This window comes from Rhinopithecus roxellana, chromosome 5 (genome assembly GCF_007565055.1).
Source record: "Rhinopithecus roxellana isolate Shanxi Qingling chromosome 5, ASM756505v1, whole genome shotgun sequence".
NCBI classification, from domain to species: domain Eukaryota; kingdom Metazoa; phylum Chordata; class Mammalia; order Primates; family Cercopithecidae; genus Rhinopithecus; species Rhinopithecus roxellana.
In genome coordinates, this window is record NC_044553.1 from 129,499,966 (window position 1) to 129,518,504 (window position 18,539).

The following is an 18,539-nucleotide window of genomic DNA, read 5'->3' on the forward strand; positions in this document are numbered from 1 at the left end:
ACCTTAAAAGACCTTCGGCCCCCTAGGGAACCCAGAGCTGCGCCACTGAGCAAAAGGTACAGACCGTCCACTCTAGGAGAGGAACTCAGCATGCCATTAGCGGCCCACCAAAAAACCAGTCATTGTGGATCCTGGAAATCCCAGACACCCTCACTAAGCACGAGGGGCAGAGGAATGCTTACCGTCCTGAGTCACCCACCAGCACGGGGTGCACTGTGGATACCAGGCCACACTGAAACCAGGACTCTGCGTGGCCTTCCTTACTCAGGAGAATCAACTATCTTCCTTCCAGCAGGTGCCACGCCTCCCATGAAAACTGCACCTGAGTAGTGTGAAGAAATCAAATGCACGCTTGAGAAATGGGCCCAGGTCCACTGGTCACCACTTCAATCCTATCCTTAACTGTAGGGACACTTGCATGCCTGCTTCTCCTTGGCCTAGATGATTGACCTCCATCTCCATGAATATATCTTACCTGTGTCACTCTGGACATATAGGAAGCGTGTGTGGCTGGAATGACCTCATGTGCCCACTGCTGCATGTATTTCCCTGTGGCTATGCACACATACACGTGTTTGTATCTCCCAACACTGCAATGGGTGGTTATAGTCTGCAGCTTCCAGACCTGATCCCCCCACAAACCAAAGGCTCAAGACCAAGGCCTTCAATCAGTAGGATGTGAACTCTAACCTCAAAGCCATGTGGAAATAGGCCAGAGGTCCATCGTGTAACAGCCACCACACCCCTGGCCTGAGTACACGCTACTCCTCACAGGGCATCTGATGTCGGGACCAGACACTGTCTCTTGCTGCACTCCCAGGTAAGGCACATCTGGCAGAAAACCAACCAAAATCTGTGCTGGAAGGCACCTTCCCAATGGCCAGAATGTTGCACTGAAACACAGCGTCAAGGTCAGAGATGGTTTTCCCAACCTACCCAAATGACCTCAAGACATGGGCTTCCTCCATTTCACTCAGTCCACGTACCCACACTGTGCCCTCAGGATGCCCGAAGAGAACAGCTGCTTCTCCAAGAGGACGTCCATGCCTGATGCCCCAAGGGCCAGGTGGACAGGACATACCACCTGACATTGTCCTTACACTGGTCACCTCACATGGCTTCCCTGCACTGACCTCAGAGGCAACGTTCCATCATGCAGCCAGCTTGACTGCATTCCCACCCACCACATTCCTACCCAGACTCCCACCCACAACAATGCCTGCAAGTCAACACCACCTCAACAAAACCACCAGGTGTAGATACACCTGGCTACCAAGTGAGCTGCGAGCTACAGAACCACCAATCCTTTCCAATTTTGCTAAGCCAACCACAAGCCTTTCAACGTAGCATGGCAGTCCTGGCTGCACTGTGACTTCAAACCGGCTATGGAAACTGAAACGCTTCATCACCCCTAGGGCATAGCAGAATCCAACACTTGAATATCGCCATCATACAGTGGTATGGATGCATCCTAAGTCAAAAGATTCTCTGTGGCAACACCCCTGGGATTGCACATATGTTGCCTGGAATCTGGAATACACACAGACCTCCATGAACAGCCCCAAGTGTGACTAGAGCCCACAGCAGAGGCCCAGGCCAGAGCCACGGACAGGGCACATTCCCTCTCGATGTCTTCGGGATGGAAGCTGCTTTCAAAGCAGGAAAGATAATCCAGAACACTATTTGCTCACACGAGCTGGAGCAGGTGGGGCCACCCAGCAATGGCAGGCCAAGAAACTATTTCCAGGAAGACGTGCACAACAGTGGAACCCACTACTCTGCTATGAAGACTAGAAATGACCAAGGGCTGTGGGTGCCAGCCTGATCCTCATGCTCACTGTGACCTGCCCTCAATGACCCCTGCTGGCTGAACTGTCATCCACCAGAGAAATCCATGGAAAGCACATCACTGCCAAATGACAACCACAGACCACTGATGACACACACATCCACGTGAGCCCTCTAGCACATTTTCTCTGGAATACCTTCCCACCCAGGCCTCCACCATCACACCACAAGCATCTCATAGCTCAGGAGGCAAAGAAATCCTTGCTGGGGAGGCCCTGTGACCAACCCTAGAAGGAGAGCCAAAGAGGCTTTGGCCATCTGGTGGGACACCCATTGCTCTGTGCTCTTCCCCACCACCCTGGAACTCCCTTGTCCTTAGGTAACTGGAAATCAAAACAAAGATCTGCCTGAGGCATGCGCCTCATGCTATCCTAGGCAAAAAAAAACCTACGACCTGGTCCTCTGTGCAGTGACACCTGCCACGAGATCTGGGTCTCCATTCCTGGGAGCTCACCAAGCTGAGGCCAGCTGGGCATTCCCCGAGGCCTGCACAATTTCTGCACTCTTCCATAGCAGCCACACCATAACAAAGCAGACGATTCGCCCATGACTCTCTCATGCATCTACAACGCACTGAGGGAATGTTCCTAACCTCTGTGTGATGGGAGACTTTGGCCTGTGGATGCCCTTGGTGGTGGAACCTGTGAAAATCAGTGGAAGTTGTCCCTTGCTCCTACAGTCCCCGGCAGAGACAAATGTGCTGGACCTCAGTTCCGATGAGAACGACGGTATGAGTTCTCACTCATTTTGTTCAGCTTTTCCAAGGAATGTTTTTTAAAGAGGACTCATCATCGATCCAAGCACATTTGAAGAGGCAGGGCATTTGACACCACAGGCTGGGCAGTGGGTGAGCCGACGACGACCTTAAAGACCTTGGCCGTGCCCTTAATGGCCTAAAGAACTGCTCCTTGCGGGTCTCAGAAATTCTAAAGACACCCTCACTCAGCATGCGGGAGACAGGAATGCTTACCGTCCTGAGCCATCCACCAGCACGGGGTGCACCGTGGATGCCAGGCCACACCAACTCCACGACTCCATGGGGCCTTTGTTGCTCAAAGCATAAACCATCTTCCTTGCAGCAGGCTGCGGGCCTTCCACGGCAACTGCCCCTGAGAAGTGTAAAGATATCACATGCATGCTTATAAAACAGGTCCAGGTGCACTGGTCACCTCTTCAATGCCATTCTAGCTCACAGGGCAACTCACACACCTACTTTTCATTGATTGACCTTCATTACCATGATTGACCTTCATTACCATGAATATACCTGACATATGTCATTCTGTGGACACTTAGGAAGCATGTGTGACCCAAAGGACAGCATGTGCCCACTGCTGAATCTATCTGCCTGTGGCTGTGCATGCCTGTGTGTGTATGTGTGTGTGAGAGTGAGTGTGTGTGTATATGTGTCTTCCTCGGGCACATGTGTTTCCAAACACCACAAGGGGCGGTCATTGTCTGCAGCTTCCAGACCTGAACCTCCCTGCAACCCAAAGATCAAGACCCAAGCCTTCAATCAGTAGGATGTGAACTCTGACCTCATGACCATGCAGACATAGGCCCAAAGTCCCTTGACTAACAGCCACCAAGCCTGGCATGAGCACACATTCCTCCTCATGGGGCATCTGATGTCATGACCAGACACTCTCTGGCTGCCCTCTCAGGTTGAGGTGCACCTGGCAGAAAGTCAACCACAACCAGCGCTGGAGGGTGCCGCTGCAAAGTGCAGCACATCAGTTTGAAACTCAGTGTCAAGGACAGAGGCGGTCTTCCCAATCTAGCCAAAGAACCTCAAGGCAAGGGCTTCCTCCCCTCCACTCAGTCCACATGTCCGCACCATGCACTCAGGACACCCTGAGGATGCTTTTCCAACAGGACATCTCTGCCTGACTCCCTAAGGACAAGGTTGACAGGACACAACGCCTGTCATTGTTCTTGCATCAGACACATCTACAGGGCTTCCCTGCACTGACCTCTGAGGCAACATCCGATCACACAGCCAACTTGACCGCACTACTACCCACCACAATGCCTACGAATCAACGCTGTCTCAACACCACGGGGTCTACATGCACGTTCCTGCTAAGTGAGCTGCAAGCCACAGAACCACCAACCTTTCCAGCTTTCCTAAGCCAACAGTGTGTCCTTTAGTGTGACATTCCTGTCCTGGCCATACTGAGACTTCAAATCAGTTAAGGGAGCTGAAATGCTTCCCTGGCCATGCTGAGACTTCAAACCAGTTAAGGGAGCTGAAATGCTATGCCTAGGGCATAGTGAAATCCAACACTGGAACATCACCAACATGCAGAGGCATCCCAAGTCAAGAGACCCTCTGTGGCAATGCCCTGGGACTGCATATGCATTGCCTAGAATGAACACAGACCTCCATGGATAGCCCCACACATGACTGGAAACCACTGGAGAATCCCAGGCCAAGGCTACAGCACATTCCTTCTGGATACCTTCAAGATAGAAATTGCTTTCCAAGCAGGAAAGAGGATCCTGAGCAGTGTTTGCTCACACGAGCTGCAGCAGGTGGGGACGCCCGACAATGCATGCCAAGAGACCATTTCCAGGAAGATGTGCACAATGGTGGAGCCCGCTACTCCGCTGAGAAGACCAGAAGTGACCCAGGGCCACAGACACCATCCTGACACTCACTTGCCCAGAGACATGCCCTCAAATACCCACCCTGGCTGACCTGTCATCCACCAGAGAAATCCATAGAAAGTCCATCACCACCAAGTGACAGCTCAATGCAGCTGAAGACACACACGTCCACGTGAGCCCTCCATTACCTTTTGCCTGGGGTACTGTCCTGCCCAAGCCTTGGTCACTGCACCATGGTCATCTCATGGCTAGGGATGCAAAGAAATCCATGCCAGAGGGCACCTGTGACTGACGCTGGAAGGGGGCTGAAGAAGCTTTAGCCATCTGCGGCAACAACCATTGCTCTGCACTGTCCTCCAGCACCTTGGAACTCCCCTGTCATCAGCTAATGGAAAATGAAGACCAAGGTCTACCTGAGGCCTGGGCCTCATGCTCTCCTTGGCAGGGGACCTATGACCCAGTCCTCTGCACAAAGATACCCGCTGCGAGGTCCGAGTCTTCCTTCCTGGGAGCTCACCAGGCCAAGACCAGCCACACACTCCCCTAGGTCAAAACATTTCCACCTGGTTCCACGGCCGCCACATCACAGAGGGGCTGATCCCCCCCTAACTGTCCCACCCATCTATGTCACACAGAGGGAATGTCCTAACATGCATGTGACAGGAGACTTTCATCTGTAAATGCCCTGGGTGGTGGAACCTATGGGAACCAGTGGAAGCTGTCCCTCGCCCATACAGTCCCTGGGGGAGGCAACGTGCTGGACCTCAGTTCCGATGAGAACGACGGTATGAGTTCTCACTCATTTTGTTCAGCTTTTCCAAGGAATGTTTTTATAGGGGACTCATCATCGATCCAAGCACATTCGAAGGGGCAGGACGTTTGACATCACAGGCTGGGCAGTGGGTGAGCCAATGACACCTTCGGCCTCCTGGGGAACCCAGAGCCACACCATGGAACAATGGGCACAGACCATCGACTCTGGGAGTGGAATTCACCATGCCATTAGTAGCCCACTGAGAAACAGTTCTTTGCAGGTCTCAGAAATTCAAAAGACACCTCTGCACACAGGGCAGAGGAATGCTTACCATCCTGAGCCACTCACCAGCATGGGGTGCACCAAAGATGCCAGGCCACACCAAATCAACGACTCAAGGCAGCCTCCGTTGGTCAGAAGAATTGACCATCTTCCTTGCCAGCAAGCGGTAGACCTCTCATGACAAAATGCTGCTGAGAAGTGTGCAGAAATCAAATGCATGCTTGAGAAACGGGCCCAGGTTCACTGGTCACCACTTCAATCCCATTCTTTCCCGCAGGGAAACTTGCATGCCGGCGTCTCCTTGGGCTCCATGACAGACTTCCGTCTTCATGAATATACCTGACCCACGTCACTCTGTGGACGCCTAGGAAGCACACGTGACCACAACAATAGCACACACCCATTGGTGCATCTATTTGCCTGTGGCTGTGCACGCCTGTGCATGTGTAGGTGTGTCAGAGTGAGTGTGTCTGTGTGTATGTGTCTCCCTCACACACGTTTCCCAACAGCACGTGTGGTGGTAGTCAGCATCCTCCAGACCTGGAAACCATCCCCATGCCTGCAACCAAACGGCTCAGGACACAGGCCTTCAATCAGTAGGATGTGAATTTTGACTTAGGGGTCAGATGGCCATTTGCCTGAGGTCTCTCGACTAACAGCCACCACCCCTGGCACAAGCATACACTCCTCCTCATGGGGCATCTAACGTCGTGACCAGACACTGTCTCTGGCCACCCTCCCAGGTAAGGCACACCTGGAACCAAACCAACCAAAACTCGCCCTGGAAGGCACCTTTGCAATGGCCAGCACACTGATCTTAGACAAGGCATCAAGGGCAGAGACAGTCTTCTGAACCCAACCAAAGGACCTCAAAACACACACTTCCTCCGTCCAATCAATTCACATGCCCACACCATGCCCTCAGGACACACGAAGGGCATGGTTACTTTTCCAACAGCACATTCCCACCTGAACCCCTAAAGACAAGGTGGACAGGACACCATCTTTCATTTTCCTTGCATTGGACACGCCTACAGGGCTTCCCTGCACTAATCTCTGAGCCAACATCCCACAATGCAGTCAACTTAAAAGCACTACCACCCACCCCAGCGTCGGCAAGTCACCACCACCTCAACACCATCACCAGGTTTACATGCACACAGCTATGAAGTGAGCTGCGAGACACAGAACCACCAAACCTTTCCGACTGTCCTAAGCCAACTATGTGTCATGCCAAAGTGGCACGGCTGTCCTGGCTGCACTGTGATGTCAAACTGGCTAAGTGAGCTGAAACAGTTCACTGCCCTGAGGATGTAGCAGAATCCAATACTGGAACATCACCAACACACAAAGGTGAAGAGGCATCCCAAGTCAAGACTCTCCAAGGAAGGCAGTGCCCCTGGGATAGCACATGCATTGCCTGAAATGCACATGGAACTCCATGAATATGCCAACTGTGACTGGACCCCACTGGCGAGTCCCAGGCCAGGGCCAGGGCACATTCCCTCTGGATGCCTTCAGGATGAAGGCTGCTTTCAAAGCGGGAAATGGGATCCAGAGCAGTATGTGCTCACACGAGCCACAGCAGGTGGGGCCACCTGGCAATGGCGGGCCAAGAGACCACTTCCAGGAACATGTGTACTTCTGCTACTCTGCCAGGAAGACTGGAGTGACCCAGGACCACAGGCATCAGCCTGATCCTTGTGCTCCCTAGGACCTGCCCTTGAAGACTCCCACTGGCCAACCTGTCATCCACCAGAGAAATCCACGAAGACAGCCCATCACCACCGAATGACAGCCCAAGACCACTGACGGCATGTGTGTCCATGTGAGCCCTCTACACCTTTTTCTCTGGGGTACCAGCCTCCTGCCCAGGCTTGGCCACCACACCACAAGAATCTCGCAGCTCGAGAGGTGAAAAAATCTGTGCCGGGGGGTCCCTGAAATCAACCCTGAAAGGAGGGACAAAGAGGATTTGGTTGTCTGCCGCAACATCCATTGCTGTGTGCCCTCCCTTATCACCCTTGGCACACCCCTGCCCTCAGCTAACCAAAGATCAAGACCAAGGACTGCCGCAGTTCTGGGCCTCGTGGTCTCCCTGAAAGGAGAACTGGAACATGTACCTGTTCCTCTATGCAAGGATGCCTGCAGCGATTTCCGGGTCTCCCTTCCTGGAAGCTCACCAGGCCAAGGCCAGCCCCACATTCCCCTAAGCCTGAGACATTTCTGTCCACTGCCATGGCCACTATTCCATCACAGAGCAGCCAATCACCCTATGACTCTCTGACCTGTGTACCTCACACAGAGGGAATGTTCCTAATGTGCATATGACAAAAGACTGTCATCTGTGAACGCCGTGGGTGGTGGAAGCTATAGGGACTAGTAGAAGTTGTCCCTCACTACTACAGGCCCCAGAGGAAACAATGTGCTGGACCTCAGTTCCGATGAGAACGACGGTATGAGTTCTCACTCATTTTGTTCAGCTTTTCCAAGGAATGTTTTTTTGAAGGACTCATCATTGATCCAAGCACATTTGAAGAGGCAAGACATTTGACACCACAGGCTGGGCAGTGCGCGAGCCAATGACCTTAAAGGCCTCGGCCATGCCCTTAATGGCCGGAAGAACTGCTCCCTGTGGGTCTCAGAAATCCTAAAGACACCCTCACACAGCATGCGGGACAGAGGACTGCTTACCGTCCTGAGCCATCCACCAGCACAGGGTGCACCGTGGATGCCAGGCCACACCGATTCCACGACTCAGTGGGGACTCCACTGCTCAGAAGAACTGACCATCTGCTGTGCCAGCAGGCAGTGGGCATCACAAGGCAACTGCTCCTGAGAAGTGCAAAGAAATCAAATGCATATTTGAGAAAGAGGCTCACATCCACTGGTCACCATGTCAATGTCATTCTTTCCCGTGGGGCAACTCGTGTCTCTGCTTCTCCCTGGACTCTAGGACTGACCTCCATCTCCATATTCATATCACTACTCTGCTGGGAAGACCAGAACTGACCCAGGGCCATCGACACCATCCTGACACTCACTCACCCAGAGACATGCCCTCAAAGACCCATTCATACCTTACCTATGTCACTCCATGGACACCAGTAAGTGTCTGTGGCCTAACGACTGAACATGCCCATTGCCACATCTATTTGTGGCTGTGCACACCTGAGTGTGCATGAGTGTGAGTGTCTCTGTGTGGATGTGTGTCCCCCTCATGCACATGTGTTTCCCACTACCCCAGCAGGCAGTCACAGTCTGTAGCCTCCAGACTGCAACTAACCCCACAAAACCAAAGGCTCAAGACCCTGGCCTTCAATCAATAGAATGTGAACTTTGACCTCAAGGCCATGAGGAAAGAGGTCCAAGGTCCGCTGCCTAACAGCCACCACCCTGGGCACGAACACATGCTCCTCCTCACAGAGCATCTTATGTCATGAACAGACACTGTCTCTGGCCCCTTTACCAGGTGAGGTGCACCTGATGGAAAACCAACCACAACCAGCACTGGAGGGCGCCTTTGCAATGGCCAGCACATGGCTCTGAAACACAGCGTCAAGGCCACAGGTAGTCTTCCCAACCTAGCCAAAGGACCTCAAGACACACACTTCCTTTCCTCCACTCAATCCATGTGCCCACACCGTACCCTCTGGACACCCAAAGACAATGGCTGCCTTTCCAAAAGGATGTCTCCACCTGACTTCCCAAGTACAAGGCAGACAGGATACACCGCCTGTAACATTGTCCTTGCACTGGACACACCCACAGAGTTTCCCTGCACCGACCTCTGAGACAACATCCCATCATGCAGCCAGCGTGACCACAGTACCACCCACCCCCATGCCAGCAAGTGAACATTGCATCAACAGCACCAGGTCTACATGCATACAGCTACTAAGTGAGCTGCAAGATGTACAACAATGAATCCTTTCCAATTTTCCTGTGCCAACTGTGTGTCCTTGAAAGTGGCATGGCTGTCCTGCCTGCTCTGTGACTTCAAACCAGCTATGGGAGCTGAAATGCTTCATCACGCCTAGGGAGTAGCGGAGTCCAACACTAGAACATCACCAGCATGCAGAGGCATGGAGACATGCCAAGTCAAGAGACTCACTGTGGCAATGCCTCTGGGATTGCAAACACACTGCTCGGAATGCACACAGACCTCCATGGATAGCCCCATGCACGACTGGGGCCCACAGGAGAGTCCAGGGCCAGGGCACATTCTCTCTGGACATGTTTGGGATGGAAAGTGGGAATGATACAGAGCAGTATTTGCTCACAAGAGCAGCAGCAGGTGGTGCCGCCCAACAATGCAGGCCAACAGACCATTTCCAGGAAGATGTGCACAACGGTGGAGCCCACTACTTGGCTGGGAAGACCAGAAGTGACCCAGGGCCATGGACACCATCCTGACACTCATTTGCCCAGAGACACGTCCTGAAAGACCTGCCCTGGCTAACCTGTCGTCCACCAGAGAAATCCATGGAAAGCCCATCACTGCCAAATTAAAACCCAATGAGGCTGATGACACTCATATCTATGAGAGCCCTCTAGCACCTTTTCTCTTGGATACCATCCTGTCTACACCTTTACCACCAAAGCACACATGTCTCATGGCTCGGGAAGCAAAGAAATCTGTGTTGGGGGAACACTGTGACCAACACTGGTGGAAGAGCTGAAGAGCCATTGGCTGTCTCCTGTGGCACCCACTGCTATGCACTCACCTGTCCTCAGCTAACCAGAAATCAAGAACAAGGTCTGCCCGAGGCCCGGGCCTTGTGCTCTCCTTGGTAGCAAAAGTGAGACCTTGCCCTCTGCACGGAGACTCCAGCCATAAGGGCCAAGCCTCCCTTCCTGAAAGCTCACCAGGCTGAGGTCAGCCGCACACTCTCCTAGGATCACATTTCTCCCCTCTTCCATGGCTGCTGTGCCATCACAGACCAGCCAGTGCCCCCACGAATCTCCCACTCGTGTACCTCACACAGAGGGAATGTTCCTATTGTGCCTGTGATGTGAGACTTTCATCCGTGGACACCCTGGGTGGTGGAACCTATGGGAACCAGTGGAAGCTGTCCCGCGCTCCTACAGTCCCCGGGGGAGGCAACGTGCTGGACCTCAGTTCCGATGAGAACGACGGTATGAGTTCTCACTCATTTTGTTCAGCTTTTCCAAGGAATGTTTTTTTGGGGGACTCATCATCGATCCAAGCACGTTTGAAGAGGCAGGACGTTTGACATCACAGCCTGGGCAGTGGGCGAGCCGATGATGTTAAACAACTTCGGCACCCTGGGGAAGCCAGAGCTGCACCACTGACCAACTGGCACAGACCATCCACTCCGGGAGTGGAACTCGCCATGCTATTAATGGCCTGCTGAGAAACTGTTCCTTGTAGGTCTTGGAAATTCTAAAGCCACCATCTCTCATCACACGGGGCAGAAAAATGCTTACCATCCTGAGCCACCCGCCAGCACAGGGTGCACAGTGGATGCCAGGCCACACGGAATCCATGTGGGCCTATGTTGCTCAGAAGCATCGACCATCTGCCCTGACAGCAGTCAGCAGACCTCCCACGGCAACTGTCCCACGGCAACTGTCCCTGAGAAGTGTAAAGAAATCAAATGCATGCTTGAGAAACAGGCCTAGGTTCACCGGACACTTCAAAGCCATTCTTTCCCACAGAGCAACTCACACACCTGCTTCTCCTTGGCCTCCATGGCTGACCTCCATCTCCATGAATATACCTTACCCGTGTCACTCTGTGGACACCTAAAAGCATGTGTGGCCAGAACCACTGCACGTGCACACTGCTGCATCTATTAGCCTATGACTGTGCCTGTGTGTGTGTGGGGGGGATAGAGTGTGAGTATGAGTGTGAATGTATGAGAGTGTGTGTGTATGTGTGAGAATATTAGTTTAAATGGGTGTGTGTTTGTCTCCCTAATGTACCTGTGGGTGCCAACACCACAATGGGCAGTTATAGTTTGTAGCCTCCAGACCTGATCCACCCAGCAACCTGATGGCTCAGACCCAGGCCTTCAATAAGTGGGATGTGAACTCTGACCTTGGGGCCATGTGGAAACAGGTCACAGGTCTCTCACCTAGCAGCCACCACCTCTGGCAGGAGCACAGGCTACTCCTCTTCCTCATGGGGATGCTGATGTCATCACAAGACACTGTCTCTGACCACTCTCTTAGGTGAGGTGCACCTGGTGCAAAACCAACCACAACCAGCTCCAGAGGGGACCTTTGCAAAGTCCAGCACGTCGGTCTGAAACTCAGCATCAAGGCCAGAGGCAAGACTAGCAACCCAGCCACAGGCCCTCAAGATCCACGCATCCTCCCCTCCACTCAGTCCATGTGCCCACACTGTGCCCTCGGGACACCCAAAGAAAATGGCTGCTTTTCCAACAGGACGTCCCTACCTGAATCCCAAGGACCAGGTTGACAAGACACACCGCCTGTCATCATTCTTGCATTGGACACACCCACAGGGCATCCCTGCACTGACCTCAGAAGCAATGACCCATCATGCAGCCAATCTGACCGCACTACTACCCACCCCGACACTGGCAAGTCAACACTGCATCAACACCACCCAGTCCACACACATGCGGCTACTAAGTGAGCTGTGAGCTGTAGAACCACCAATCCTTTCCAACTTTCCTAAGCCAACCATGTGCACTTGAAAGTGGCATAGCTGTCATGGCTACACTGTGAATTCAAACTGGTTAAGGGAGCTAAAATGCTTCATCATGCATAGGGCATAACGGAATCCAACACTGGAGCATCGCCAACGTGCAGAGGCACGGAGGCATCCCAAGTCAAGAGACTTTCTGTGGCAACACCTCTGGGATTGCACACGCGTTTCCCGGAATGGACACGGACCTCCGTGGACAGGCCCACATGTGAATGGAGACCACAGGAGGGTACTCGGCCTGGGCCAGGGCACATTCTCACTGGACACCTTCGGGACAGATGCTGCTTTCAAAGTGAAAAAAAGGATTAAGAGCAGTATTTGCTCACACGAGCTGCAGCAAGTGGGGCGCCTGCCAATGGCAGGCCAAGAGACCATTTCCTGGAAGATGTACACAACAGTGGAGTCCATTACTCTGCCAGGAAGATTGGAGTGACACAGGGCCACAGGCAGCAGCCCAAACCTCACACACCTGGGAACTTCCCTTGAAGACCCCTGCTGCCCAACCTGTCATCCAACAGAGAAATACACAGAAAGGACAGCACCACCGAATGACAGCCCAAGACCACTGATGGCACACACCTGTCCACGTGAGCCCCCTACCACCTTTTCTCTGGAATACCAGAGAATACGTCTTACCCAGGTATCCGCCACACCACCAGCATCTCACAGCTCAGGAGGTAAAGAAATCCATGCTGGGGTGACCCTGGGACCAATGCTGGGAGGAGGGGCGAAGAGGCTTTGGCCATCTGCTGCAACACCCATTGCTCTGCACTCTCCCCCGTCACCCCTGGCACTCCCCTGTCCTCAGCTCACTGAAAAGCAAGACCAAGGTCTGCCTGAAGCTAACGCCTCATGCTCTCCATAGTAGGGGGACCAGGACCCTCTCCTGTGTGTGAGGATGCCTGACACAAGGTCCAGGTCTCCCTTCCTAGCAGCTCACCAGGCCCAGGTCTGCCACACACTCCTCTAGGCCTGCGATTTTTCTGTCTGCTTCAACAGCCGCCACGCCATCACACAGCAGTCAGTCCCTCCATGACTCTCCTAATTGTGTACCTCACACAAAGGGAATGTTCCTAATGTGTGTGTAATGGGAGACATTTACTTGCAGAAGCCCTGGGTAGTGGAACCTACAGGGACCAGTGGAAGTTGTCCCTCACTCCAACAGTCTCTGCTAGAGGCAACGTGCTGGACCTCAGATCCGATGAGAACGACGGTATGAGTTCTCACTCATTTTGTTCAGCTTTTCCAAGGAATGTTTTTATGGAGGACTCATCATCGATCCAAGCACATTTGAAGAGGAAGGATGTTCGACACCATGCCATCAGTGGCCTCATGAGAAACAGCTCATGGTGGGTCTTGGAAATCCAAAAGACACCCTCACTCAGCACATGGGGCAGAGAAATGCTTACCGTCCTGAGCGATCCACCAGCACGAGGTGCACCCAGGAAGCCAGACCACACTGACTCCAGGACCCTGCAGGGCCTTTGTGGCTCAAAAGAATTGACCATCTTCCTTCCAGCAGGCAGCGGGCCTCCCATGGCAACTGCCCCTGAGAAGTGTAAAGAAATGAAATACACACTTGAGAAACAGGCCCAGTTCCACTGGTCAAAACTTCAGTGCCATTCGCTCATGTGTGGCAACTTGCAAGTCTTCCTTCTGTTGGCCTCCGTTAGTGACTTCTGTTTCCATGATTGTACCTTACTAGTGGCACTCTGCAAACACTTCAGAGCTGCATGTGGCACCAGAATGACCGCACACACCCATTGCTGAGTGACTGTGTGTGTGTGTGTGTGTGTATCTCTCCCTCATGTACATGTGTTTCCCAACACATAAGTTTCCCAACATGGCAACATACAATCAGAGTCTGCGGCCTCCAGGCCTGAGCCCCCATCAAACGGACAATTCAAGACCAAGACCTTCAATCAACAGGATGTAAACTCTGACCTTGGGCCGTGCAGACATAGGCCCAAGGTCCCTCACATAACAGCCACCATCCCTAGCCTGAGCACAAGCTCCTCCTCACAGGGCATCTGATGTCCTGACCAGACACTGCCTCTGGCAGCACTCCCAGGACAGGTGCACCTGGCACAAAACCAATCACAACCAGCACTGGAGCATGCCTTTACAATAGCCAGGACGTGACTCTGAAAGTCGGCATCAAGACCAGAGGCAGTCTGCCCAATCTAGGCAAACGACCTCCAGACATGGGCTTCCTCTCTTCCACTCAGTCAATATACCTGCATCATGCACTCAGGACACCTGAAGGGAACGGCTGCTTTTCCCACAGGATGTCCCTGCCTAACGCCCCAAGGACCAGGCAGACAGGACACATGGCCTTCCATCATCCTTGCATCGATCACACTCAAGGGCCTTCCTTCCACCGACCTCTGAACCAACATCCCACCATGCAGCCAACTTGGATGCAGTACCATCCTCCCCAACACCTGCTGGTCAACACCATCTGACAACCACCACCAAGTCTATAAGCACGTGGCTACTAAGTGAGCTGCGAGCCACAGAATGACCAATCCTTCCCAACTTTCCTAAGCCACTGGCATGCCTTTCAACGTGACATGACTGTCCTGGCTGCGCTGAGACTAATGGGGTTGAAACACTTCATCACACCTAGGACGTAGCTAAATCCAACATTTGAATATCACCAACATGCACAGAAGTGGAAGCATCCCAAGTCAAGGGACTCTCCATGGAAGGCACCTGGGATTAAATACGCATTGTCTGGAATGCACACGGACCTCCATGGACAGCTCCAAGTGTGATGGAATCCCACAGGAGAGTTCTGAGCAAGGGCCAGGGCCAGGGCCAGGGCACGTTCCCTCTGAAAGCCTTTGGGATGGAAGCTGTTTCAAAGCGGGAAGTAAGATCCACAGCAGTCATTTGCTCACATGAGCTGCAGCGTGTCGGGCTGCTCGGCAATGGTGGGCCAAAGAGACCATTTCCAGGAAGATGTGCACAATGGTGGAGCCCTCTACTCTCCCAAGAAGACCAAAAGCTGTATCCACAGGATACAGCCCGACACTCATGCTCCTTGGATCTGCCCTAGAAAACACCACAGGCTGACCTGTCATCCACAAGAGAAATCCATGGAAAGCCCAGCACTGCCAAATGACAGCCCAAGACCACTGATGACACGCATGTCCATGTGAGCCCTCTACCACCTTTGCTCTGAGGTACTACTGTCCTGCCCAGGCTCAGCCACTACACCATGGGCAACTCATGGCTCAGGAGGCAAAGAAATCCCTGCCAGGGGGGTCCCTGTAACCAACACTGGGGCAAAGGTTAAGAGGCTTTGGCTGTCTGCCACAACACCCATTGCTCTCCATTGTCCCCCATCACTTTGGCACTCCCCTCTCCTCAGATAACTGAAAATCGAGACCAAGGTCTGTCTGAGGTCTGGGCCTTTTGCTCTCCTTGGCATAAAAACAAAGACCCAGTCCTCTGCGTACAGATGCGCATCAGGAGGTCAGGGTCTCCCTTCCTGGGAGCTCATCAAGCCAAGATCAGGTGCACACGATCCTAGGTCTGCATTTCCACCCGCTTCTACAGCCACCATGACATCACAGAGCAGCCAATTCCCCCATGACGCTCTTACTCGTGTACCTCACACAGACGGAATGTTCCTATTGTGCCTGTGACGTGAGACTTTCTTCCGTGGACGCCCTGGGTGGTGGAACCTATGGGAACCAGTGGAAGCTGCCCCGCGCTCCTACAGTCCCCGGGGGAAGCAACGTGCTGGACCTCAGTTCCGATGAGAACGACGGTATGAGTTCTCACTCATTTTGTTCAGCTTTTCCAAGGAATGTTTTTATAGGGGACTCATCATCGATCCAAGCACATTCAAAGGGGCAGGACGTTTAACACCACAGGCTGGGTAGGGGGCAAGCTGATGACGTTAAAAAACTTCGGCCTCCGGGGGAAGCCAGAGCCATGCCACTGAACAATGCGCACAGACCGTTCACTTTAGGAGTGGAACTCACCATGCCCTCAGTGGCCTGCTGAGAAACAGCTCCTTTCAGGTCTCGGAAATCCCACCCCCCACTCAGCACGTGGCGCAGAGGAATGCTTACCGTCCTGAGCCATCCACCAGCAGGGGGCGCACCGTGGATGCTAAGCCACACCAACTCCAGGACTTCCGGGGCCTCTGTGGCTCAGAAGAGCTGACCATGTTCATTGCCAGCATATGGCAGGTGTCCCATGATAACTGTCCCTGAGAAGTATAAAGAAATCAAATGCACGCTTGAGAAATGGGTCCAGGTTCACTGGTCGCTTTAATGCCACCCTTTTCCACAGAGCAACTCACATGCCCACTTCTCCTTGGCCTCCATGATGGACCTCCATCTTTATAAACATACCTGAGAGTGTCACTTTCTAGACACCTAGGAAGCGTGTGTGGCCAGAACGACCACATGCACCTGTTGCTGTGTCTATTTGCCTGTGACTGCACATGACTGTGTGTGTGATAGTGTGAGCATGTGTGTTTCCCTCATGCACATGTGTTTCCCACACTGCAACAGGAAGTCATAGTCTGCAGCCTCCAGACCTGAAGCCCCTGCAACCCAAAGGCTCAAAATCAAGGTCTTCAATCAGTAGGATGTGAACTTTGACTTCGGGGCCATGAGGACATAGGCCTGAGGTCCCTCACCTACCAGCCACCACCCCTGGAGTGAGCACATGCTCTTCCTCATGGGGCACCTGATGTTGTGACCTGACACTGTCTCTGGCCACACTCCCAGGTGAGGCTCACTTGACGAAAAACCAACCACAACCAGCACTTGAGGGCGCCTTCTCAATGACCAACCCATCAGTCTGAAAATGGTATCAGGCCAGAGCCAATCTTCCCAACCTAGCCAAACGATCTCAAGACGCGGGCTTCCTCCCCTCCACTCAGTCCACGTGCTTGCACTGTGCCTTCATGACACCCGAAGGGAATGGCTGCTCTCCAACAGGACGTCCCCGCCCAAGGACCAGGCTGACAGGACACACTGCTTTCCATTGTCCTTGCATTGGTTACATCCACAGGGCTTAAACTCTGAGGCAACATCCCATTATGCAGCCAACTTGACTGCACTACCACCCGCCCCAACTCCTGCAACTCTACACTACCTCAGCTCCATCACCAGATCTACATATACACGGCTACTAATAAGCTGCAATCTGCAGAACCACTAATCCCTTCCAACATTTCTAATGCAGTCATGGGCCCCTCAACATGATATGGCTGTCCTGGCTGCACTGTGACATCAAATTGTTTAAGAGAGCTGAAATGCTTCATCACCCTTAGGGTGTAGCAGAATGCAACACTGGAACATTACCAACACAGGAGGTGCAGGGGCATCCCAAGTCAAGGAACTCTCTATGGCAGGCCCCTGGAATGGCATACATGTTGCCTGGAATGTACCCGGATCTCCATGGATAGCCCCATGTGTGACCAATGCCCACAGAAGAGTTCTGGGCCAGGGCCAGGGCACATACCCTCTGGACGCCTTGAGGATGGAAGTTGCTTTCAAAGTGGGAAAGACGATCCAGAGCCACATTTGCTCACACGAGCTGCAGCAGGTGGGGGTGCCCGGCAATGGCAAACCAAGAGACCATTTCCAGGAAGATGTGCACAATGGTGGAGCCCATACAATGTCAGGAAGACGAGAAGTGACTGAGGGCCAGGGGCACGAGTCTGACCCTCATATTCCCTGGGATCTGCCCTCTAAGATCGCTGCTGGCCAACTTGTCATCCACTAGAGAAGTAAATGGAAAGCCCATCACTGCTGAACAACAGCCCAACAATGCTGATGACACACATGTCCACGAGCCCCCTACCGCCTCCTCTGTGGGGTACCTTCCAGTACAGGCTTCCACCATGGCACCAGGGGCATCTCACGGTTCAGGGGATGAAGAAATCCCTGCTGGGGGGCCTCCATGACCGGACGCTGGGTGGAGGGCCAAAGCAGCTTTGGCTGTCACAACACCCTTTGTTAATACACTGTCCCCCATCATCCTTGACACTCCCTTGTCCTCAGCAAACCAAAACTCAGGACCAACATCTGCCTGAGACATGGTCCTGGTGCTCTCCCCAGCAAGAAAACAAGGACCCAGTCCTCTGCTCAGAGATGCCTGCCATGAGGACCAGGTCTCCCTTCCAAAGAGCTCACCAAGCCAAGATCAGGCGCAGGCTACCCTAGGCCTGCAGATCCCTTCCACGGCTATGGCACCATCACAGAGCAGTCACTCCCCCCAGGACTCTCCCTACTGTGTACCTCACACAAAGGGAATGTTCCTAACCTCTGTGTGATGGAGCCTTTAGCCTGTGGATGCCCTGGGTGGTGGAACCTA

The 18,539-nt window shown here is 53.1% G+C and overlaps 1 long non-coding RNA gene and 6 other non-coding genes across 7 annotated transcripts in view; all 7 read right to left on the bottom strand.

The window, feature by feature from the left end:
- The window catches only part of LOC104656479, a 41,675-nt gene that overhangs the window by 18,775 nt on the left and 4,361 nt on the right, over nucleotides 1-18,539 (bottom strand). The window contains exons 3-9 of the long non-coding RNA XR_747131.2: nucleotides 16,280-16,419; nucleotides 13,604-13,743; nucleotides 10,946-11,093; nucleotides 8,189-8,329; nucleotides 5,561-5,685; nucleotides 2,819-2,957; nucleotides 183-322 (exon numbers count right to left, since the gene is read on the bottom strand). This is a non-coding gene — a long non-coding RNA (uncharacterized LOC104656479). The remainder of the gene's footprint in view (nucleotides 1-182; nucleotides 323-2,818; nucleotides 2,958-5,560; nucleotides 5,686-8,188; nucleotides 8,330-10,945; nucleotides 11,094-13,603; nucleotides 13,744-16,279; nucleotides 16,420-18,539) is intronic.
- LOC115897941 lies at nucleotides 2,551-2,646 on the bottom strand. The gene has a single exon (XR_004057715.1). It is a non-coding gene; the product is annotated as a small nucleolar RNA SNORD116 (small nucleolar RNA).
- LOC115897935 lies at nucleotides 5,218-5,312 on the bottom strand. Its single transcript, XR_004057709.1, has one exon. It is a non-coding gene; the product is annotated as a small nucleolar RNA SNORD116 (small nucleolar RNA).
- On the bottom strand, nucleotides 7,925-8,019 carry LOC115897940. The gene has a single exon (XR_004057714.1). It is a non-coding gene; the product is annotated as a small nucleolar RNA SNORD116 (small nucleolar RNA).
- LOC115897932 lies at nucleotides 10,608-10,702 on the bottom strand. Its single transcript, XR_004057706.1, has one exon. It is a non-coding gene; the product is annotated as a small nucleolar RNA SNORD116 (small nucleolar RNA).
- On the bottom strand, nucleotides 13,382-13,476 carry LOC115897938. Its single transcript, XR_004057712.1, has one exon. It is a non-coding gene; the product is annotated as a small nucleolar RNA SNORD116 (small nucleolar RNA).
- LOC115897936 lies at nucleotides 15,947-16,041 on the bottom strand. Its single transcript, XR_004057710.1, has one exon. It is a non-coding gene; the product is annotated as a small nucleolar RNA SNORD116 (small nucleolar RNA).